Raw genomic sequence first — 9,588 nt, forward strand, 5'->3', positions numbered from 1 at the left:
GCTCACAGCTGTGTCCTCTGGAGAACAGAACACTTTGCCTATGTAGGTCTGACGGAGCTGGCATTTTCTTTTCTTTTCTTTTTTTTAAAATTATATATGTGTATGTATTTATAAAAGTACATATATATACTTATATGTGTGTGTATGTGTGTTTTGAGCAATTTTTACTTCAGCCATTAATTTCTAATTATAAGCCAGAAATACTAATTATTACCATTTATGCATTGCCTTATCTATTTACACTTATGGAACAGTATCCCAATAAGTGATTTTGAAAATATAATTGGACACCTTTTCACCTCAGAAAAATCTGAGTGAATGCAGTGGCTTTTTATCTTAACATGTCATGAAATTGAATTGTTCTAAGCTGTGGATTAAATTAAACTGATGATATATGATGCCTGAATCCAAGCTAAATAACATAGGATAGTGCCTGAAAAATCATTCTATAAAATTTTACAAGATATTAGATATGGTATTAGAGATATCCTGAGAAAACTTGAGGGAAGATATTTTTATTATTGGAAACCAAGTATTTTTCTAGGCATTGGAAAGTATCCCTGTATTAAGGGAAGTCTCAGGAAACAGATCAACATGTGATTAAAAAATTTTTGCCTTTTTTTTTTTTTGAGACAGTCTTGCTTTGTTGCTCAGGGTAGAGTGCAGTGGCACAATCTCAGCTACTGCAGCCTCAACCTCCAGGGCTCAGGTGATTCTCCCACTTCAGTCTCCCAGGTAGCTGGGATTACAGGCGTGCACAACCACGCCTGGCTAATTTTTGTATTTTCAGTAAAGACGGTGTTTCACCATGTTGGCCAGGCTGGTCTCAAACTCCCAGCCTCAGGTGATCTGCCTGCCTCGGCCTCCCAAAGTGCTGGGATTACAGGCGGGAGACACCACGCCCGGCCAACATCTGATTCTTTTGATGCAACCTCATAGTTGTCGTGAAGTGAATAAAATAGTGATTTTTTTTGTTGATAATTGAGAGGTGGACATTAGCAATGTTATACCGAGATAAAAAAGAGCTTACATAAGAAATTACTGGAATGGAAGGACCGGGCGCGGTGGCTCACGCCTGTAATCCCAGCACTTTGGGAGGTCGAGGCGTGTGGATCACGAGGTCAGGAGATCAACAACATCTTGACTAACAGAGTGAAACCCCGTCTCTACTAAAAATACAAAAGATTATCCGGGCGGGGTGGCGAGTGCCTGTAGTCCCAGCTACTTGGGAGGCTGAGGCAGGAGAATGGCGTGAAATCAGGAGGTAGAGCTTGCAGTGAGCTGAGATTGCACCACTGCACTCCAGCCTGGGCGACAGAGGGAGACTCCATCTCAAAAAAAAAAAAAAAAATTACTGGAATGGAAACTAAACTGGGAGAGAGCTGGGACCATTTTTAAGTGATACATTAAGAAGGATTCAGAAAAGCAAAACAAAACCTTCCCAATGTGTTCACATACTAATTCCCCAGATACTGGGAATACATTAGATTCCATGGCAAAGAAAATATAAGATTGCAGATGTGATCAAGATTGCTAGTCTGCTGTTGAAATATAGTGAGATTTTCACAAATTATCACCATGGGTCCAGTATAATCACAAGGGTCCAGATATGTGGAAGAGTGATGGAGAACAGAGTGTATCAAAGTGATGAGATATGAGAGTGACTCAGCTGAATATTTTTTCAATTGCTTGCTTTAGTGATTCTTTTCATATTAGAATAAATTTCCAGGAGCCAAGATGGCCGAATAGGAACAGCTCCGGTCTACAGCTCCCAGCGTGAGGGACGCAGAAGACGGGTGATTTCTGCATTTCCATCTGAGGTACCGGGTTTATCTCACTAGCGAGTGCCAGACAGTGGGCGCAGGTCAGTGGGTGCGCACCGTGCGTGCGCGAGCCGAAGCAGGGCGAGGCATTGCCTCACCTGGGAAGTGCAAAGGGTCAGGGAGTTCCCTTTCCGAGTCAAAGAAAGGGGTGACGGACGCACCTGGAAAATCGGGTCACTCCCACCCGAATATTGCGCTTTTCAGACCGGCTTAAAAAAACGGCGAACCACGAGATTATATCCCACACCTGGCTCGGAGGGTCCTACGCCCACGGAGTCTCGCTGATTGCTAGCACAGCAGTCTGAGATCAAACTGCAAGGCGGCAGTGAGGCTGGGGGAGGGGCGCCCGCCATTGCCCAGGCTTGCTTAGGTAAACAAAGCAGCCAGGAAGCTCGAACTGGGTGGAGCCCACCACAGCTCCAGGAGGCCTGCCTGCCTCTGTAGGCTCCACCTCTGGGGGCAGGGCACAAACAAACAAAAAGACAGCAGTAACCTCTGCAGACTTAAGTGTCCCTGTCTGACAGCTTTGAAGAGAGCAGTGGTTCTCCCAGCACGCAGCTGGAGATCTGAGAACCGGCAGACTGCCTCCTCAAGTGGGTCCCTGACCCCTGACCCCCGAGCAGTCTAACTGGGAGGCACCCCCCAGCAGGGGCACACTGACACCTCACACGGCAGGGTATTCCAACAGACCTGCAGCTGAGGGTCCTGTCTGTTAGAAGGAAAACTAACAAACAGAAAGGACATCCACACCGAAAACCCATCTGTACATCACCATCATCAATGACCAAAAGTAGATAAAACCACAAAGATGGGGAAAAAACAGAACAGAAAAACTGGAAACTCTAAAACGCAGAGTGCCTCTCCTCCTCCAAAGGAACGCAGTTCCTCACCAGCAACGGAACAAAGCTGGATGGAGAACGACTTTGACGAGCTGAGAGAAGAAGGCTTCAGACGATCAAATTACTCTGAGCTACGGGAGGACATTCAAACCAAAGGCAAAGAAGTTGAAAACTTTGAAAAAAATTTAGAAGAATGTATAACTAGAATAACCAATACAGAGAAGTGCTTAAAGGAGCTGATGGAGCTGAAAACCAAGGCTCGAGAACTACGTGAAGAATGCAGAAGCCTCAGGAGCCGATGCGATCAACTGGAAGAAAGGGTATCAACGATGGAAGATGAAACGAATGAAATGAAGCAAGAAGGGAAGTTTAGAGAAAAAAGAATAAAAAGAAATGAACACAGCCTCCAAGAAATATGGGACTATGTGAAAAGACCAAATCTACGTCTGATTGGTGTACCTGAAAGTGATGGGGAGAATGGAACCAAGTTGGAAAACACTCTGCAGGATATTATCCAGGAGAACTTCCCCAGTCTAGCAAGGCAGGCCAACGTTCAGATTCAGGAAATACAGAGAACGCCACAAAGATACTCCTCGAGAAGAGCAACTCCAAGACACATAATTGTCAGATTCACCAAAGTTGAAATGAAGGAAAATATGTTAAGGGCAGCCAGAGAGAAAGGTCGGGTTACCCTCAAAGGGAAGCCCATCAGACTAACAGCGGATCTCTCAGCAGAAACCCTACAAGCCAGAAGAGAGTGGGGGCCAATATTCAACATTCTTAAAGAAAAGAATTTTCAACCCAGAATTTCATAACCAGCCAAACTAAGCTTCATAAGTGAAGGAGAAATAAAATACTTCACAGACAAGCAAATGCTGAGAGATTTTGTCACCACCAGGCCTGCCCTAAAAGAGCTCCTGAAGGAAGCACTAAACATGGAAAGGAACAACCGGTACCAGCCGCTGCAAATTCATGCGAAAATGTAAAGACCATCGAGGCTAGGAAGAAACTGCATCAACTAACGAGAAAAATAACCAGCTAACATCATAATGACAGGATCAAATTCACACATAACAATATTAACTTTAAACGTAAATGGACTAAATTCTCCAATTAAAAGACACAGACTGGCAAATTGGATAAAGAGTCAAGACCCATCAGTGTGCTGTATTCAGGAAACCCATCTCACGTGCAAAGACACACATAGGCTCAAAATAAAAGGATGGAGGAAGATCTACCAAGCCAATGGAAAACAAAAAAAGGCAGGGGTTGCAATCCTAGTCTCTGATAAAACAGACTTTAAACCAACAAAGATCAAAAGAGACAAAGAAGGCCATTACATAATGGTAAAGGGATCAATTCAACAAGAAGAGCTAACTATCCTAAATATATATGCACCCAATACAGAAGCACCAAGATCCATAAAGCAAGTCCTGAGTGACCTACAAAGAGACTTGGACTCCCACACATTAATAATGGCAGACTTTAATACCCCACTGTCAACATTAGACAGATCAATGAGACAGAAAGTCAACAAGGATACCCAGGAATTGAACTCAGCTCTGCACCAAGTGGACCTAATAGACATCTACAGAACTCTCCACCCCAAATCAACAGAATATACATTTTTTTCAGCACCACACCACACCTATTCCAAAATTGACCACATAGTTGGAAGTAAAGCTCTCCTCAGCAAATGTAAAAGAACAGAAGTTATAACAAACTATCTCTCAGACCACAGTGCAATCAAACTAGAACTCAGGATTAAGAATCTCACTCAAAGCCACTCAACTACATGGGAACTGAACAACCTGCTCCTGAATGACTACTGGGTACATAACGAAATGAAGGCAGAAATACAGATGTTCTTTGAAACCAACGAGAACAAAGACACAACATACCAGAATCTCTGGGACGCATTCAAAGCAGTGTGTAGAGGGAAATTTATAGCACTAAATGCCCATAAGAGAAAGCAGGAAAGATCCAAAATTGACACCCTAACATCACAATTAAAAGAACTAGAAAAGCAAGAGCAAACACATTCAAAAGCTAGCAGAAGCCAAGAAATAACCAAAATCGGAGCAGAACTGAAGGAAATAGAGACACAAGAAACCCTTCAAAAAATCAATGAATCCAGGAGCTGGTTTTTTGAAAGGATCAACAAAATTGATAGACCACTAGCAAGACTAATAAAGAAAAAAAGAGAGAAGAATCAAATAGACACAATAAAAAATGACAAAGGGGATATCACCACCGATCCCACAGAAATACAAACTACCATCAGAGAATACTACAAACAACTCTACGCAAATAAACTAGAAAATCTAGAAGAAATGGATAAATTCCTCAACACATACACTCTCCCAAGACTAAACCAGGAAGAAGTTGACTCTCTGAATAGACCAATAACAGGAGCTGAAATTGTGGCAATAATCAATAGTTTACCAACCAAAAAGAGTCCAGGACCAGATGGATTCACAGCTGAATTCTACCAGAGGTACAAGGAGGAACTGGTACCATTCCTTCTGAAACTATTCCAATCAATAGAAAAAGAGGGAATCCTCCCTAACTCATTTTATGAGGCCAGCATCATTCTGATACCAAAGCCGGGCAGAGACACAACCAAAAAAGAGAATTTTAGACCAATATCCTTGATGAACATTGATGCAAAAATCCTCAATAAAATACTGGCAAAATGAATCCAGCAGCACATCAAAAAGCTTATCCACCATGATCAAGTGGGCTTCATCCCTGGGATGCAAGGCTGGTTCAATATATGCAAATCAATAAATGTAATCCAGCATATAAACAGAGCCAAAGACAAAAACCACATGATTATCTCAATAGATGCAGAAAAAGCCTTTGACAAAATTCAACAACCATTCATGCTAAAAACTCTCAATAAATTAGGTATTGATGGGACGTATTTCAAAATAATAAGACCTATCTATGACAAACCCACAGCCAATATCATACTGAATGGGCAAAAACTGGAAGCATTCCCTTTGAAAACTGGCACAAGACAGGGATGCCCTCTCTCACCACTCCTATTCAACATAGTGTTGGAAGATCTGGCCAGGGCAATTAGGCAGGAGAAGGAAATAAAGGGTATTCAATTAGGAAAAGAGGAAGTCAAATTGTCCCTGTTTGCAGACGACATGATTGTATATCTAGAAAACCCCATTGTCTCAGCCCAAAATCTCCTTAAGCTGATAAGCAACTTCAGCAAAGTCTCAGGATACAAAATCAATGTACAAAAATCACAAGCATTCTTATACACCAACAACAGACAAACAGAGAGCCAAATCATGAGTGAACTCCCATTCACAATTGCTTCAAAGAGAATAAAATACCTAGGAATCCAACTTACAAGGGATGTGAAGGACCTCTTCAAGGAGAACCACAAACCACTGCTCAAGGAAATAAAAGAGGATACAAACAAATGGAAGAACATTCCATGCTCATGGGTAGGAAGAATCAATATCGTGAAAATGGCCATACTGCCCAAGGTAATTTACAGATTCAATGCCATCCCCATCAAGCTACCAATGACTTTCTTCACAGAATTGGAAAAAACTACTTTAAAGTTCATATGGAACCAAAAAAGAGCCCGCATCGCCAAGGCAATCCTAAGCCAAAAGAACAAAGCTGGAGGCATCACAATACCTGATTTCAAACTATACTACAAGGCTACAGTAACCAAAACAGCATGGTACTGGTACCAAAACAGAGATATAGATCAATGGAACAGAACAGAGCCCTCAGAAATAATGCCGCATATCTACAACTATCTGATCTTTGACAAACCTGAGAAAAACAAGCAATGGGGAAAGGATTCCCTATTTAATAAATGGTGCTGGGAAAACTGGCTAGCCATATGTAGAAAGCTGAAACTGGATCCCTTCCTTACCCCTTATACAAAAATCAATTCAAGATGGATTAAAGATTTAAACGTTAGACCTAAAACCATAAAAACCCTAGAAGAAAACCTAGGCATTACCATTCAGGACATAGGCATGGGCAAGGACTTCATGTCTAAAACACCAAAAGCAATGGCAACAAAAGCCAAAATTGACAAATGGGATCTAATTAAACTAAAGAGCTTCTGCACAGCAAAAGAAACTACCATCAGAGTGAACAGGCAACCTACAAAATGGGAGAAAATTTTCGCAACCTACTCATCTGACAAAGGGCTAATATCCAGAATCTACAATGAACTCAAACAAATTTACAAGAAAAAAACAAACAACCCCATCAAAAAGTGGGCGAAGGACATGAACAGACACTTCTCAAAAGAAGACATTTATGCAGCCAAAAAACACATGAAAAAATGCTCATCATCACTGGCCATCAGAGAAATGCAAATCAAAACCACAATGAGATACCATCTCACACCAGTCAGAATGGCAATCATTAAAAAGTCAGGAAACAACAGGTGCTGGAGAGGATGTGGAGAAATAGGAACACTTTTACACTGTTGGTGGGACTGTAAACTAGTTCAACCATTGTGGAAGTCAGTGTGGCGATTCCTCAGGGATCTAGAACTAGAAATACCATTTGACCCAGCCATCCCATTACTGGGTATATTCCCAAATGACTATAAATCATGCTTCTATAAAGACACATGCACACGTATGTTTATTGCGGCATTATTCACGATAGCAAAGACTTGGAACCAACCGAAATGTCCAACAATGATAGACTGGATTAAGAAAATGTGGCACATATACACCATGGAATACTATGCAGCCATAAAAAATGATGAGTTCGTGTCCTTTGTAGGGACATGGATGAAATTGGAAATCATCATTCTCAGCAAACTATTGCAAGAACAAAAAACCAAACACCGCATATTCTCACTCATAGGTGGGAATTGAACAATGAGATCACATGGACACAGGAAGGGGAATATCACACTCTGGGGACTGTGGTGGGGTGGGGGGAGGGGGGAGGGATAGCATTGGGAGATATACCTAATGCTAGATGACGAGTTAGTGGGTGCAGCGCACCAGCATGGCACATGTATACATATGTAACTAACCTGCACAATGTGCACATGTACCCTAAAACTTAAAGTATAAAAAAAAAGAATAAATTTCCATTTAATTTAAATGTATAAATACCTTTGAGTAATTTTATTTGTTTTTGTATTTGTTATGAGATAGGGTCTCACTCTGTTGCCCAGGTTGGAATGCAGTGGCGCAATCATGGCTCACTGCAGCCTTGACCTCCTGGATTCAAGCAATCCTCCCACCTCAGCCTCCTGGGTAGCTTGGACTACAGGTGCATGCTACAATGTCTCACTAACTGTTTAATTTTTTTGTAGAGATGGCACCTCACTATGTTGCCCAGGCTGGTCTTGAACTTCTGGCCTCAAGAAATCTTCCCACCTCAGCCTCCAAAAGTGCTGGGATTACAAGCATGAGCCACTGTGCCTGGCCCTTTTTTTTGAGTAATTTTGTTTGTCCATCACTGTTCTGGGTGCTAAATATAATAGGAGAGAATGCAGAACAATAAGGATATGATTTCTAAAAAGTGAGGCTCAGGTATAGTGGGATACAGGCACTGTGCACTGTATGATTGTAGAAGTCTTACTGTTTTACAAATATAAATGATTTGGTATGGAAAAGAATGCAGAAGCTGGATTTCCAAGAATTCATATACAGGCTTAACAAAGAATAAGTGGGGAAAAAGATGATGATGGTAACAATTTTGAACACTGAACAACCAACATTGATAACATGGGATCTATTGTTTCTTTTATTCCAGATATAGAAAGTATGTTTCCTCTATGCCATTGAGATGAAACTATTTTCTACTTATGCTATCGTTAAAAATGCCTTTGTTTTTCAAGCTGGCATTGGATTCTCAGCCAACACCTTTCTCCTTTTCTTCCACATCTTTACGCTTCTTCTGAATCGCAGGCCTAAACCCCGTGACTTACTCACCTGTCACCTGGCCCTCATTCACATTCAGATGCTCCTCACTGCAGTGGATTTTTTGCCTCTAGACATATTTGAATCACTGCATTTTGGGAATGACTTTAAGTGTAAGGCACTTTTTTACACAAACAGGGCAATGAAGGGACTCTCCATCTGCACCACCTGCCTTCTGAACATGCTCCAGGCCATCAGCATCAGCCCCAGCACCTCCTGGTTGGCAAGGTTTAAACATAAATCCACAAATTACATTTTGCATGTTTTCTTCTTTTGGGTGTTCTTCAATTTGTCCTTCAGTAGTTGGCCAATCTTTTTCTCTGTGCATTCTTCCAACACGACCCATATCAAGCTACAGAATGTCAGTAAATACTGCCACTTTCCCCCATGAACTCCACAATCAGGGGAGTGTTTTTCACTGTGACATTATCCAAGTATGTCTCCTGTGTAGTACTTATGCTGCTCTCAAGTGCATACATGGTGATTCTCCTGCCCAGGCATTGGAGGCAATCCCAGCACCTCCATAGCACCCACCTCTCCCCAAGACCCTCCCCAGAGAAAAGGGCCACCCAGACCATCCTGCTGCTGGTGAGTTTCTTTGTGGTCATGTACTGGGTGGACTTTATCTTCTCAACCTCTTTAACCCTGCCATGGACGTATGACCCACACGTTGTCCTGAGATTGCAGAGAGCTGTGCTCAATGCCTATGCCACTGTTAGTCCTTTGGTGCAAATCAGTTCTGATAAAACAATAATCAGTATTATGCAAAATTGCAACTGAAGTACCAACAGTTTTTAATAAGTCAGTGATGAAAAATGTTTTTTGAGAAAAGAGTCTTCAGCCATCAGTCAAACTGTTCAAGTAGCACTGAAATTCTTTAATTTGATTTAAGTAAAATATAAAGAATTATTACTTTTGGGTACATAGTATATGTATATATTTAAAGCACATATGGCATATTTTGATACATGCATACAATATATAATAATC

The 9,588-nt window shown here is 41.5% G+C and overlaps 1 pseudogene; it reads left to right on the top strand.

Annotated features, from left to right (window-relative positions):
- The first annotated feature begins 8,464 nt into the window (after nucleotides 1–8,464).
- Nucleotides 8,465–9,378, top strand: LOC107968749 (putative vomeronasal receptor-like protein 4; annotated as a pseudogene).
- Nucleotides 9,379–9,588: the final 210 nt, after the last annotated feature.

Source organism: Pan troglodytes, chromosome 18, assembly GCF_028858775.2.
Source record: "Pan troglodytes isolate AG18354 chromosome 18, NHGRI_mPanTro3-v2.0_pri, whole genome shotgun sequence".
NCBI lineage: Eukaryota > Metazoa > Chordata > Mammalia > Primates > Hominidae > Pan > Pan troglodytes.